The following is a 15,622-nucleotide window of genomic DNA, read 5'->3' on the forward strand; positions in this document are numbered from 1 at the left end:
TCTAAGATTCATTTTTAACTTTTCATATAATTTACACTCCACCATCTACTTTGAATGTATTAATATTTTGTTATTTTTCTGTACTATTTAAAGTAATTCATTTTTTTAATTATCTTGGAAAATCTGTGATATCAGTCATACACACATACATATATATACACATATATACACATATAGACACATATACACATATTTACACATATACACACGTATACACACGTATACACACATATACACACGTATACACACATATACACACGTATACACACATATATACCCATATATACACACGTATACACACATATACACCTATATTTGCACATATACACACATAGACACACGTATACACACGTATACACACGTATACACACGTATATACACGTATATACACATATATACACATATACACACATATACACATATACACGCATATACACACATATACACACATATATACATATATATATACACATATTTAACCATATATACACATATATACCCATATATACACATATATACCCATATATACACATATATACACATACATATATACACATACATATACAAATGCATATACACATACACACATATACACACATATACACACATATTTACACATATATACACATGTATACATATACACATACATATATACATACACATACACAAACATATACACATACATATATACATACACACACATATATATACATTTACTTTTACATACATATTTGAATATTACCATGTTTTTAAAAAAGCTCATTTTTTCATCCAATTCTATTAGTCATGTATTTTTATTGTTGACTTTTTATGTCATTTTCATTGGAATCTTATTTTACTTAACCGTTTTCTACCGCTATATTGAAAAAACTGCATTTACCGTATGATGATGAGCCACAGCCAAGTGGATAAATTACTCATCTCGCTACATTTCCTACTTTACGTCATCCATAACATTCATATACATGATGGTGAGGCAAAATATGTATTAAAGCAGGATGCAGGTGCGAGCGCAAACAGCCGACAAGGACCTGGCTGCCATCTTTGCCGCAAACGGCTGAGGATGAAGACCATTTTCCGTCTAATGAGCGCCAGGCGCATGCAAACAGGAAGCGGGCGGGGCAACGCTGACACTTGCCGCTTCAGAGAGGAAAAAAAGAAGCGTTAATTAAAACGTTTGATGGGAACGATTAGCAAACGCTTTTCACAAGATTCTCGGATGAGATGTCACATCGTCAAAGTCGACAAAGTTTTCACACTTTTTCAGCAAAATGTCCACTTTTTTGTCAGTCTGTCGTAGGTGCATCTTATTTGAAGGACCCTGGGTTTTTTAAGGAAAATCCGTTTTTTTGTTACTTTATTATTCCATTGGTAAATAAGAAACCAGTAAAAATAGATTGGTTGCTTTTTGGATATATTGAGTACATCTGTTGATATTATTGTTGACTTGACTTGTTGGTAGTGTCTCGTTTTTTGTTTGTTTTTGTTTTTTAATTTTTGTATAAAAACCCCAAACACCCCCCAAAAAAGTGTTCAAATTAAATCTAATTTTTTAGTGTAGACTACTTTGTTGTACTTTTGCGAATGGCCAAAAATGGGTGTAAAATAGTCACATTGAACCAAAATGGCTGGCTTTTTTGGGAGTTTCGGGCTTGCCATTTTTGTGGGTGTGTTCATAAAAGATTTATCGCTCAAAATTTTGTTGAATCGTCTATGAACGGCTCCTGTGAATAAAACTGTAGTGGCTTTACTACCATTTTTTCTCGCATATAAGCCTCCTCCTCATATAAGCCGTACCCTTAAATTTGCCTTAAAAACGTTGAATTTTACTGATTTTTTTTAAATTCAGATTAAATCCAGACTGTCAGTGTAGACTACATTTATGAATATTTGAGAAAGGTCGAAAAGGGTTCTAAAATGGTCATGTTGAACCAAAATGGCTGACTTTTTCTGTAGTTTCAGGCTTAGCATTTTCGTGGATGTGTTCATAATGGATTTATCTCTCAAAATTTTGTTGAATTGTCTTTTGTGAATGGAACTTTAGCGGGTATACTTGGTAAAAATATGTAGCAAAATGGCGTCCTGTGATAAGAAAGTGCCTTAAAGAAGCGTAACATTCAACTTTTTTGACTGACTGATCTTGACGATAATCATCATCATCATCACTTCCAATTAATTTGCACTTTTCTTCGCAGCTGACTGATTGGTTCATTTGGAGATCATCTCCGTGGCCTCCGCTTTCATTAGCCGCACGCTGAGTGATGATCGCTAGCTCGCTAGCTCGCAACGAACTCGCCAACCTTTACGTTTATTACATTGACATAACATTTTTTCACTTATTTTCTACTAAATTTGCGATTGAGGATGACCATGATTACGAAAAGGTTGCTTTCCCGAATACGTTTCTCCGGCGCCCCCGGGGAACCGCCGGGAAAATCCGATCATTCAGCCAGCGAGCCGAACCGATGGCGACGCGTGGGGACGCGGGACGTCAACTCTGTCCATTCGTCTCACTCGTGGTTTGTCGTTAAATGAGGAGCGGGATGCCGAGTGATGTCATTAGTCGGGACGGCAATCTTTCACTTGCCGCCGAGTGATGACATCACTTGATTGGTTCTTCACGCTGCGTGGATTAGATGAAGATGTTTTGGGAAGTCGTGAGCATGCGCTGGCTAATGTGGGAAGGCTAATCCGTACGCTATGTGCAAAAAGTGGATCAGAAAGTCAGAAAGTGTGTATTTTTTCTAACTGGCCGACAAAAAAACTATCGTATTTTCTCTCATATTAGCCGCTTCCTCGTATAAGCCGTACCCTTAAAATAATTTAATTTTACTAAATTAATGTGTAATGTATTACTAGTAGAGTTTGAGGGAATGTACATGTGTACATATGTATATATGTGTATATGTATATATTTGTATATGTATATATGTGAATATGTATGTATATGTATATATGTGTATATATGTATGTGTATATATATATATGTATATGGGTATACATGTATATATATGTATGTATATGGGTATACATGTATATATATATGTATGTATATGGATAGATGTATATATATATGTATGAATATGGATATATGTGTATGTGTGTATATATATGTATGTATATGGGTATATGTGTATATATATGTATGTATAGATGTATATATATGTATATGGATATATGTGTATGCGTGTATATATATGTATGTATATGGGTATATGTGTATATATATGTATGTATAGATGTATATATATGTATATGGATATATGTGTGTATATATATGCATGTATATGGATATATGTATATATATGTATGTATATGGATATATGTATATACATGTATGTATATGTATGTATGTATATGTATGTATGTGGATATATGTACATATATGTTTGTATATATGTATGCATATATGTATGTATATGGATATATGTATATATATATGCATATATAAGCATGTACATGTGTATATATTGTCATTATGCAAGTATAATGAGATTTAAATACTTACCACGGAATGCACAATAACAACAATAAATAAGTAATAAATAAATAAATAGTCAACATTAGTGGTCAACAACATAAATACATAGGTAAGTGCACTAATAACAACAACCCTCACCCTAACCCTAACCCTAACAACAACCAATCATGTATATGTCTATTTGTGTGTTTGCGTCTGAGCCATTAGGTGGTTTGTCATCATGTCAACACACAGCAAAAAAACGTGTGTCCAAATCAATGCAGAGGTCAACATGCTGATTTAACATCTGCTGCCCGTCCTTCTACTTTTCGCCATTTTACCCACACACACACACACATATACACACACCCGCAGAATGAAAGTGTCACGTCGAATTTCTGGCCCTTTATTTCATGTGCCGAGTCCTTTCCACGCAATGAAGACAGATGCGGCAGGCCCGCGGGTGCACTTGAGTCCACCAGGGACCTGACATGTCATCAATAAACCTTGATTCACTCAAGGAAATAAAAGCATGGACAACATCAAAGAAACATTAGGTCTTATGTCCAAATTATTTGTTCATTCTCAACCTTTTGGACTGCCAACAATCTGGCAACCCATTCATTTTTTTCCCAAAAATTTTCAACATCCGTAACATCTCTTAGTTTTCCACCCCTACAATTACCGCCATGGCCTCTCCAAGAAGTCCATTTCCCGCGTAAGCGTCTCATTAATGACATCCTCACCGCCAGTTTTAGTCTCAAAGTAAAAATGACGCTAGTCCGTCGCTAGCCGGCTAATTACACGCCGCCGACAAGGACGCCGAGTGACACGCGCCCTTTTTAAAACGGGCCGTTCGCATCAAATTATTTCTCGGAGTACTTGGAGGAAAAAATATTAACAAGAAAACCTAAAATTGTCCTCTAAATGTCTTCTTTTAAGATCTTGGGGTTGAAAATGTCACGGTTAGACAATCACTTGCAAAGAAGTTGGATTTAAATATGTATATTTATATCATGTAGCTCGGATTTGAAATATGATCCAAATTGGAACATAAAATTTGGTATACATGTCCTTCAGGAGAAAATCAATTTTTAAAAACTGTTTAAGAACTACAGTGGTACCTCAACATATGAGTGCCCCGACATACAAGCAATTTGAGATACGAGTTAAGTTTTGAGAAAATATTTATCTTGAGATACGAGACAACTTTTGATGTACGAACAGACAGCGGACACTGGGCGGAACGTTTCATTTTTTTCAGTTTTTTCCCCCGTTAGTCTACTGGTGTCAAAGTGGCGGCCCGGGGGCCAAATCTGGCCCGCCACATCATTTTTTTTGGGCCCGGGATGGTAAATCATGAGTTCCGACTTTCTGTTTTAGGATCAAATTAAAATGGAGTATAGATTTATATTACATTTCCTGATTTTCCCTCTTTTAAATTAATAATTGTCATTTTTTTATCATTTTTTCTGTGTTTTTGGTCCAAAAATCATTTGTAAAATCTAAAAATATATATTAAAAAAAGCTAAAATAAACATTGTTTTAGACCTATAAAAAAATAATATTCAGGGCCTTTAATCCTGTTCTTTTAATCCATTTATAAAAAAAAAAATTTAAATATTATATCTAAATTGGTCCAGCAGAGCCAATAGAGTCAAGAAAGTTGTCAAAATTTCAAACTAAATAATAATTAAATTTAGTCTAAGGTTAGATTAAAGTTGTATATAAATGTATCTGCATCATAATCCAAATTCATTTAAAATTTGTGTTATATTACGAGCGCGTTGCCATGCCAAAAATTCCGACCATTTCCAGTTACACTATCAAAATACTGAATGGCATTACAATCTGAAAACACCCAAATCATGTGGTTAAATGGACTTCCATTCAAAAGTAACTATCTTGACACACATGTAAAAATGAAGAGAATATGATAATATGACCTCGGCACGGCAAGTTAAAGTCACTTTGAATTGATTGATTTTCTTTAATGAGACTTCCTGCGTCTTTCAAGTTTGGATGATGCGTTCAAGGTCAAGGACATTCCCCAGCACACACACACACTTACTAAATATACACACTTATTGTACACGTCTGACACACAGCATTCTAGCGCGTATAGAGACGAGCAGTATGGCTGGCGCCGAAAGACCATGTGCTGGGGTGTTAATCACACCTATGTGCATTAGCACCTCGCTAACACACACACACCGACACACACTTACACACACACACATTTATAGTAGAAGTGCGAGATGCCATTTTTTCCCTGAAGGCATCTTCCCCTAAATCCCAAAAGTAGTCGGAAACACCACTTCTAACCAATCCACCATTTTAAACATATCCAAAAATATGACTAATCAATTGAAATTAAACTAAACCCAAACACAATTATGAGATTATATATTAGAAATCATTAGACTGTAATCATATTTGATTTGGGATATGGCCATGTTGAAGATAAAAAGTTGCAACAAGTTATAAAGTCTAACTTGAGTCATGCTAAAATCAAATGTGGGGAATGAGGATGGGCATATTTTGTGAACTTTTCCAAGGCCTCGCTGCTAGAAACTAGATTCCCCTAAAGTTTAGACGTGATATAAATTGTAAATAAAAACCAACAGAGTGGTATCTCTACTTATGAATGAGAAAGTGGCAAATTCCAATACAGTGGTGACTTTACTTATGAATGTCTCTACATATGAATGCCTCTACTTAAGAATGCCTCTACTTAAGAATGCCTCTACATTTGAATGACTCTACTTATTAATGCCTCTACATATGAATTCCTCTACTTATGAATTCCTCTACTTATAAATGCCTCGATTTATGAATGCCTCGACTTATGAATGCCTCAACTTATGAATGCCTCTACTTAAGAATGCCTCTACTTAAGAATGCCTCTACTTACAAATGCTTCTAATTACAAATGCCTCTACTTACAAATGCCTCTACTTACAAATGCCTCTACTTACAAATGCCTCTACTTACAAATGCCTCTACCTACAAATGCCTCTACTTACAAATGCCTCTACTTGCAAATGCCTCTACTTACAAATGCCTCTACTTACAAATGCCTCTACTTACAAATGCCTCTACTTACAAACGCCTCTACTTACAAATTACTAAATAAATTCAAATAACAAAACTTACAAATCTCCCCAAAAATCAAACAACCCCCAAAACACAAATATACCTCCCTTATTTTATTTTGAAATTGACACAACTATCCCCCACCAACCCAATTAGCCTCCCATCAGCCTCAAGGTTGTCAGGTCTCCACAATATACTTTTTTTTTGCCTGACTTCGACCGCCATCCGCCACCACTGACTTCTACCACAAAAATCCAACTTAAGTCCAGAATTACGCTAGTCCGAACCACATCAAAAGAGAGCGCTAACACCCTTTGCAAACACCTGGTCTATGATCGCCAAAGACTTAGCATAGCCGCTGCTTTTGACAAACACCTGTCGAAAGCCATCCATCCCTTTCAGCTTTTTCCCTTCAGATCTATCAAAACAAAGCATAGCATTTAATCATATCAACATGAAACCAAAGATGGAAATCAAAGTAAGAGGTGGCGGGTGGGTGGGTGCTCCACTCTTAGCAGAATTATGCGCCAACATGCTGCTAAATTGACCTGTTTTGCTCATGGAAGTGAATCCGGCCTTTATGGAATAGGATAGCAAATATATATACATGGACTCAAGATGAAAGAACATTTCTAAAATCAATTTCACAGGGCGACGGCAGCTTTCATTTACATTTACACTCGCCATTGGTCACACACAAACATGGAAAGGCTTTACTGTACTCGACTTGCGCGCCTTCACACAAAAGAAGCTCTTTACTGCCATCCAGTGGTTGATGAAGTCAAGACAAGCAGTCAATGGATTAACTGATGCTTTTTTTTAAATGGTGTGGATGATGTGCATCATGAATTTGGGTTACTCGAAGAAACTTTAATCTTGGGCATCTTTGTTAAACCCATCTTTGGAATTGATGTACTATACCTTTAAGATCTTGAACAGTAGCCTCGAGAAAACAATGTACAGTAATACCTCATTTATCGAGGTTAATAAGTGCGCTGGGCAAACACACTGCATGTCTACGTGAATGCAACAAAAATAGCAAGTACGATGATTTTTTTTTGTCAGATTTTCCCTTCAAAGTAATACTTTTGTACTTCCTATTAAAACCATGAATATGGAAGTGAAAATTGTGAATCAGGGGGCGGCTTATATGCGAGAAATTGTAAAATTCAACGGTTTTAAGGCAGTTTTAAGGGTAGGGCTTATACGCAGAGGCAGCTAATACGAGGAAATACGACATTTTTTTTCTCTAAAAAGTATCTAACTTCCATACTCCAGAACAGCAGGTGGCGATAATGCTGTATCTATTTGCCAGTGAAGGAGATATATGGTATAGAAATAAACAAGTACATTTCTTCTTTTGCGTTTCCGCCCAACAATTTTGTAAACCTACAATTAAAACGACAGCAAAACCCTCCTTTTCGCATTTCTGCTTTAGGATGGTAATGTTGTCTTGAAAATTCCAGACGCAAAGCAAACCTACTTGGCATGAATGATTAAAAAGTGACTTATCATTCATAAGCAAAAAGATCAACACAAGACCGACACGTGTAGAAGGGCCAGACAAAAAGGTTGGAAAAGCAAAGTGCTGAAGCATTCATGTGGAACTCATCTCCCGACATTGTTGACAGCCTGTGACCCGCATCGCACACACACACACACACACACACACACACAAACCGTCACATACACACACATACACACACATGTTCAGTCGCAAGCGGCATACAAATGTGAAACAAAAAAGCCTGCACATACAAGCACGCAACATTATCAAAAGCCAACATTTAGTCTAAGATAACGTCAGGTGCACATGCTAATGCTAGCACCTTTATGAATCATTTTGCCCTGAATCTCATCTTGGATAAAATTACTGTACAGTCATACCTCTACTTAAGAATGCCTCTACACACAAATGCCTTTACTTAAGAATGCCTCTACTTAAGAATGCCTCTACTTAAGAATGCCTCTACTTAAGAATGCCTCTACTTAAGAATGCCTCTACTTACAAATGCCTCTACTTAAGAATGCCTCTACTTAAGAATACATCTACTTAAGAATGCCTCTACTTAAGAATGCCTCTACTTAAGAATGCCTCTACTTAAGAATGCCTCTACTTCAGAATGCCTCTACTTTCAAATACCTCTACTTACAAACGCCTCTACTTGCGAATAGCTCTACTTACGAATGCCTCTACTTACAAATGCCTCTACTTACAAATGCCTCTACTTACGAATGCCTCTACTTACGAATGCCTCTACTTACGAATGCCTCTACTTATGAATGCCTCTACTAACAAGACATACTAAATATTGTAGTTTTATCTCATTTTTGTGTTTCTCATCTTCATACAAAATTGGGATACTTTGACCAATTTCAAAGGGTTTAACTGGTATTTTGAGGACTATAGCACGGATTACAGAATTTACATATAAAGTTCTGATTACAATATTTTCAAGTTACGAAAAAAATAATTTTGAAAGTCGAGTTACAACTGTCATTTTTCGGGGTCAAGAAGAGCAAAGTAATTGAACCAGATCTGCGTAATGCATTTTTAGTTGTTGTTTTTTTCAATTTCTTGCCTTTTTTTACAGAAAAAACCTGCGTATTAAACAGTTGCAACCCACGTTAAAAACCTCAGCTGTGTTTTCTACTCGGTTCCTCACCCCGTAGAACGACTTGAGCGAAAATGCAAAATCTTCCAGATCGCAGCTTTTGTTTAGCACAGCCTGCAGCTGTGCTTTCATGGGTGATGACTCGTCGTAATTTTACCTGGGGAGTCGTGTCGGGGGGCGGGGTCATCCAAGGGATGCACAGGTGCGCTCTAATTGACTGGAGCCAAAAGTCACCATGAGTTGAAATGAGAGGCAAAGTGCACATGGGACTTTAAAACTTAAAAATCCACCAAAAACTGATATAAAACCTGCCATTTGTTTACCATATTGATAAATCTGTATTTTATATGATCATATTATTTTCCTCATCATTCCAGCATAGACCAATTAAGCTTCAAATAATATTTTTCTTGATTTAGTGTACGATATGAAAACAAAACAGCCCATTATAACAAAAAAATATGACATTTTGTCACAAAGCTGCGCCTAATTAAGAACAGACGCATAGTCATTATTTTTTTTTTAATTATTTTTACTGACAATCTTGTTTTTTTTTCTTCCGCAAATCCTCAAAACTCTGACTTATATTTATTTTCTGAGTTTGTTTTGGTGCAAAAACAAGTTTTAATCGCATTGCTGAGTTGTCAAAGTATATTTTTTAAAGAAACTGCTTTCCATATTTTGTATAATTTCATAATTTGTGTCTTTTCTTTAAATTCCTTCACTTAAAATCGAGCATTTTGTCAACAAAAATATTTTTAGCAGCTAGCTTAGCGTCGCTGTAGCATTTTTGTGCCACCCTGTGGCTCATTTTCATTAGCTAATCCTGTTTTAAAAACAAAATGTCATCTTATTTCTAATATATCATTTTTTTTCATTATTTCCTTACATTTTCTAACTTTTCCCACTTTTATTTGAAACCCAAGTATATCATGTGATTGACATTTTGTCCGCATTGTAATATTCTGTCTTCTTTGCCATTTTTTAGCTACGCTAACTAGCGAGTTGACCTTTGAGAGCGCGGCCAATGATGTGCGCCGGCGTTTTTAAAATGTGTGGAGTCATCTATCTTTGGATTTAATGCGCCTGTCTTATGCTCAAAACGCCACAAACGACCCTCTGTCAAACTTTTTGGGATATTTTGCATACTTTAGTTTGACATGATATTGAAAATTAGCATCGCTAAAAAAAAAATTCACGTTTGCTCACCATTTGTAAAGAAAGGATGTCAGAAATAACGCGGGAACTGATTAAAAACACAATGTCAATAAAAAAATATGTCCAATAAAATTAAAAATAATATATTAAAAAGACGCAAGGGCTAACATAATGGTTCATCTTTAATTTGATAAACGGGATCAGATTTAATTAGTTTAGGTAAATTGATATAACCCTTATTGTACAGGGTGACCCATGAAAATGTCTATTTTGACTTGGATTAAAAAGCTATTTATTTCAAATTACAACCACACATTATTCAGTTTATGGAAGACCATTCACCGAGTTTCAGCTAGGGTTAGGGTGTGTTTAAATACAAAATGGTTAGGGTTATGTTATGGTTATGGTTAGGATTAGGGTGTGCTTAAATATAAAATGGTTAGGGTTAGGGTTTGGTTTAAATATAAAATAGTTAGGGTGTGTTTAAATACAAAATGGTTAGGGTTATTTTTGTAAGTCGAGGTACGACTAAAAAAGTGATTGAACCAGGTCTGTGTAATGCATATTTTTCTGTCTCTTGGCTTTTTTAGGGATAAAAACCGGATATTAAACAGTTGCAACTAAAGTTATCTGACAATATTTGACAAAAAATGTCTTGGCATGCAAAATTAATCAACACTTTTCGCGCCTGTGGGATTTTTTTTAACTTCATTTGCCAAAAACGCGGTCCAAGTCCGCCTTATATAGCCACATAGTGTATGTGTGTGTGTGTGTGTGTGTGTGTGTGTGTGTGTGTGTGTGTGTGTATGTTGTCCAAGAAGTACAAATGAATCACTGTATATTAATGGGGGCGTTGAATTTAGGTGTGAACATGCTAATGACAGGCGTGTGCGCCTTCTGTTTTTCCCGCTGCTATGAATAAAACATGGCCGAGTCCAAACACTCCGGAGGAATCCGACACGCGTGGTGCAAGCACGGTGTGGCGTAATGAGGAATATTTATACATTTTTTACATTTGCTATTATACTTTGATAACCCAGGACACAAGTCTTTTGGGGAAGATGCTAGTTGCTAGCTGGTGTGTCCGTGGCCCAATTAGAAGAGGTTTTGCTACTGGGGTGGTGATGTTTACGTTTGAAATGCAGGCAGACAATTGGAGGAGGTTTAAAGTGAGAAAGATGATTGATATTATAAATTTGTTGTCATTTTCAAAGGTAATGTTAAGGTAACTTAAGAGAATATTCATATTTTGAGGGAGTGGGAGTACATATATTTTTGTATTTTCTTCTAATGAAAGGTTTTATTAAAAGTTGCTATAATTTTTTTTATATTTATATATTTAAATAGCTACTTTTTAAGAAAACCTTTTGTTTAGAAGGAAATACAAACATATATATGTAAAACAACATATATATAATTGTTATCATTGTTTTTAAATATATATTACGTTTATTTTCTTATTTAATTATGATTAAAAATGTATATATTACAAATATACTATATATAGCATATTTGTAATATATAATTAGTGGTATTTTTTAAATATATTATATATAAAGAAAAAAGTTATAATCATAATTAGATAATTTAAAAAATACATGCAATATATATATATATATGTAAAAAAGAAGGAAATACATACAAATATTGAATATTTTTTTTGTACAACCTTTAAATCTTATTATACTTTGTCTTATACTTATACAATTATTTAAAGCATTTTTTTCATTTTTAAAGCTTTTTTTATAGAATTGATAATAAGAATCCTACATTATACAATTTTAATGACTTTTTATTTTTGTAGGACACTTCATTCACTAACATATCCAATTAAAAAATATATAATAAAAAAGTAAACTGCAAGAAAAGTTCTGATTTTCGACAAGCTCAGTATCATTAGCAAGCTTAAAAATGCACAGTAAATCCACCATTTTTTTCCCATGACTTTTCGCCACACTAATTGAGCACATCACAAAGTGGACCTGGCCTCTTGTCCCCCCACCCTGACCCACAATGGCGTCCCCCCAACATCCAAATTGTCTTTTAATTGAGTCAACACAGTACATTCCCCATACTTGTGTTGCGTCGACATGACATTTAAGGTGTCGCTCGTGCACTGGCGCTGACAAATGTGGCGAGAAATCCGACACTGGGAAGTGGGATCGCCGTTAAGGTCAATGGCGTCCTGACATTTAAGTCAAACGTCGTACGCGGTAAATCGTCTCTAAGAAAGACCGTAAAACAGAGGCGAGAAAGATGAAGCGCTAAATGGAATCAAGCATCGGTCTCTGTGTGTATTAGTGTGTTTTTAAGTGTATATATGTGTGTATTTCTGTTTGTTTTGTTTGTTTATTTGGCTGCCAGGGAGACTCAGGTGCTGCGTTTGGGGCCTCCAGGACTTTTGAGACTTTTCAAACCACCCAGAACCAAAATAAATGGGCAATCTAAAATACATTTTCTCATTTTTTTTTTCATACTAGTTGTAACCCTGCCAGCAATTTGCACTTTGCATGATTTAATTCATTTTTATTAACAAAACAGACTTGTTTTAAGTCCCTGCAAGGCCAAAAACTAGCTGTGTGTGCCTATAGCGTCCTCTAGTGGCCAAAATGTTGCAAGATAGCTGTTAAGAAAAAGGCTGATTATGGTTTTATTGGTTGTATTTGATGAAAATTTGGATTGGAAGGGTTGGAAGTCAGGGGCGGACATTAGGGGGGCTGTGGAGTGTAGGGCCCCCCTGTTTTTTTAGAAGTTTTAGGTCAGAGGAGAGTGTAAAAATATTAAATAAATGTTCAGAGTGAATATTTGGTGATTGGATGTCAAAATAAAACCACCACCCAGGTTAGTGAGGCAGCTATGGGGCCCACAAGGTTTAAAAATCTAGAGGAAACTAGTCGGCTGAGTGTCTATAGGGCCTGGTACAATATGAATGGGGGTCTACAAGTAAAAACTGAATAGCAACTAGCTATCTAGGGAGCTTTGCATTATGACGGGGGCCCAAAAAGTCAGGGGGCCCGGGAACATCCATCGCCCCTGAGCCCTGTTCACATTTGTTCCGCCCCTGGTCAAAGTGAACCTTAAATGCTAGCCAATGAGTTCATTTTTATTTAATTAATAGCCTGATTTTTGACAAATTATTTTAACTCATCTTCCGTTTTAGTGATATTTACCTCTATTTTCTTAAATTACACTATTTTTGAGTCATTTTGACCCTAGCCAATGGAAAAGGGAAGGGATGGGTGTTCGTGTAAGGGTTAATATAATCTGTGTAAAACTGCCAGACGGGAAACGGGCGCTTAGTTGGCACACTTGGTTTGTTCCTACTCACAAATCCGTGGTGATGGAGTTTGGCCTTGCTCAGGCGTTTAATTAGCTGAGGAAATGCCGGCTTTTTGCCTGCTGTCAGAGCAAAGTTTATATTCTGTCTGGGGATACTACGGAACAAAGCTAATGGGTGTCCTTGTTTGATTTATGCGCAGCCTGGATAGAACTTACTATTGTGAAAAAAGGGCCACAAAATATTGTCAATTGTGTATTTGCAAAGCCCACCAGGAGCTCTTTAATGACTTGTGGAGGTATAAATAAACATACATAACGTGTATTTATATGTCCTTGTCAAAGTATAAGTACTAAATGACAAGTTTGCAGAATTTGGTGACCCATATTTGAGAGAAATAGGCTTATTGCGCACAATTGTTTTAATTCTTAGGGTTCAACTCTTGAAGAAAAAAGTGTACAATCTAGTGACAATGCATTAGAGAGAGTATAAAAACACAATTCTGATAATCATTTTATTAATGTTTTGACCATTTTTTTCCTTCTTGTCTCACTTGATATAATATTTTCGCTTAAATATTCACAAAAAAAGCTAAGAGGGCCCCCAAATATGACAAAAAAATAGTTACTGTTACGGCATAAATTACTTAAGCAAGATTTAGGTTTAATGTTGAAAAAATACATGATTTTAAAAACAACACTGTTTATATACTGCCTACGAAAAATCAAGTCCATCGACTTTAATGTAATACATTAACTAAACGGCCCCAACCAAAATGGCCGACACTTGTCGATGCTTGTCCTCTTTGGCTCACAATGCTCTTCACATATCAAATTCAGTTAATGATATCTACAATTGCGCACTCGAAAGAAACTAACGGAACATTCAGGAAGTGACGTTTGTTGTTTGCCCTCCTGTTTCCGAGACGTTCAGGGTCCTGCCTGGACGGACGTGCTCCCACCGACCAGAGCGCCGTCTTCAAGTCTTTACCGATGCCAACCATTGCCCTCACTGTCTACTCGGTAGTCACCGTCCACGAATGAAGGTAACGCATTCGCGGAACTTTGTTGTCTAACAGCGCCATGTTGTCGTCGCTGTTCCGACGCTTAAACCATGTTTAACACTCACATGTCGGCCGGTAAAATTGACCGTGTGGTGCGTTCACGGCAGACTAGCAGACTTTTAGCTCTCCTCTTTATCTAATTCCACAGTAGTTAATCAGAAGTTTATCACCCCACCCACTGCGCATTAGACTTTATATTTCAAAAAAAGTCGCTGTCTTGACAAGACTAGAGGGCGTGGCCGCACCTGCATTGCCAGGTGAGTGACAGCTGGTTGTCACGTGGCGAGGGCTATGTTTGGAGCCTCACACGCATGCGCATAAGAGTCCACGCGTGCCCCAGCTGTTGCCCAAGTTGACAGACACTACATTTTTTTCCATTAGCTTTCGTTTTTCTTTTTTCTCCGGCGATGTTTTTCCAATAACTGTGCGCATGACAACGTGTGTATTTTTGTGTTATATCTGTCTGCCTGTGTGTATTTGTGTATGCGTGTGAACAAGTTATATAAGACTGAGTAAACTTGTCACCTCCAGCTAACCTCATGTTTGTGTGCGTGATCTCAAGCACACTAGAATTATGTGTTTATTATTAAACTACGAATCAGGCTGAATTATTATTTTTTTGGATAAAAATGGAGAAAATACTTTTATTACATAATTGAGGATAAATGCATGTCACATTTTAAGCCTAAAAGCAAATTCCACGGACAATAACACTGGAGTAATATGGTAAAGCATTTAAAAGATATATTATTTCAAGTTAGATAACTATAGTAAAGGGGGAAATTAATCAGAAATTGGTTGTTTATTGGTATATGGGGAGGCTATTTTTTGTGGTCACAAAATTCAGATTTTTAGATAAGATACCTAATAGTTTTGATAAATTGATGTAACCCTTCTTGTATATGGCAGTTATCTGAATAATCTTTTCCTAGATTATTAATAAACAATGTTTA

The 15,622-nt window shown here is 36.1% G+C and overlaps 1 protein-coding gene across 3 annotated transcripts in view; it reads left to right on the plus strand.

Annotated features, from left to right (window-relative positions):
• Positions 1–15,622, plus strand: part of cnot6l (CCR4-NOT transcription complex, subunit 6-like) — a 34,390-nt gene that overhangs the window by 12,466 nt on the left and 6,302 nt on the right. The window contains exon 3 of one of the 3 annotated variants that reach the window (XM_077715670.1): positions 14,532–14,651. The gene's annotated coding sequence lies outside the window, so the exon portion shown is untranslated. Of the gene's footprint in view, positions 1–14,531; positions 14,652–15,025; positions 15,396–15,622 lie in introns of those variants that run through there. The other 2 variants (XM_077715671.1, XM_077715672.1) reach the window with 2 other exon arrangements.

The sequence above is a fragment of the Stigmatopora nigra genome, chromosome 4 (genome assembly GCF_051989575.1).
Source record: "Stigmatopora nigra isolate UIUO_SnigA chromosome 4, RoL_Snig_1.1, whole genome shotgun sequence".
NCBI classification, from domain to species: domain Eukaryota; kingdom Metazoa; phylum Chordata; class Actinopteri; order Syngnathiformes; family Syngnathidae; genus Stigmatopora; species Stigmatopora nigra.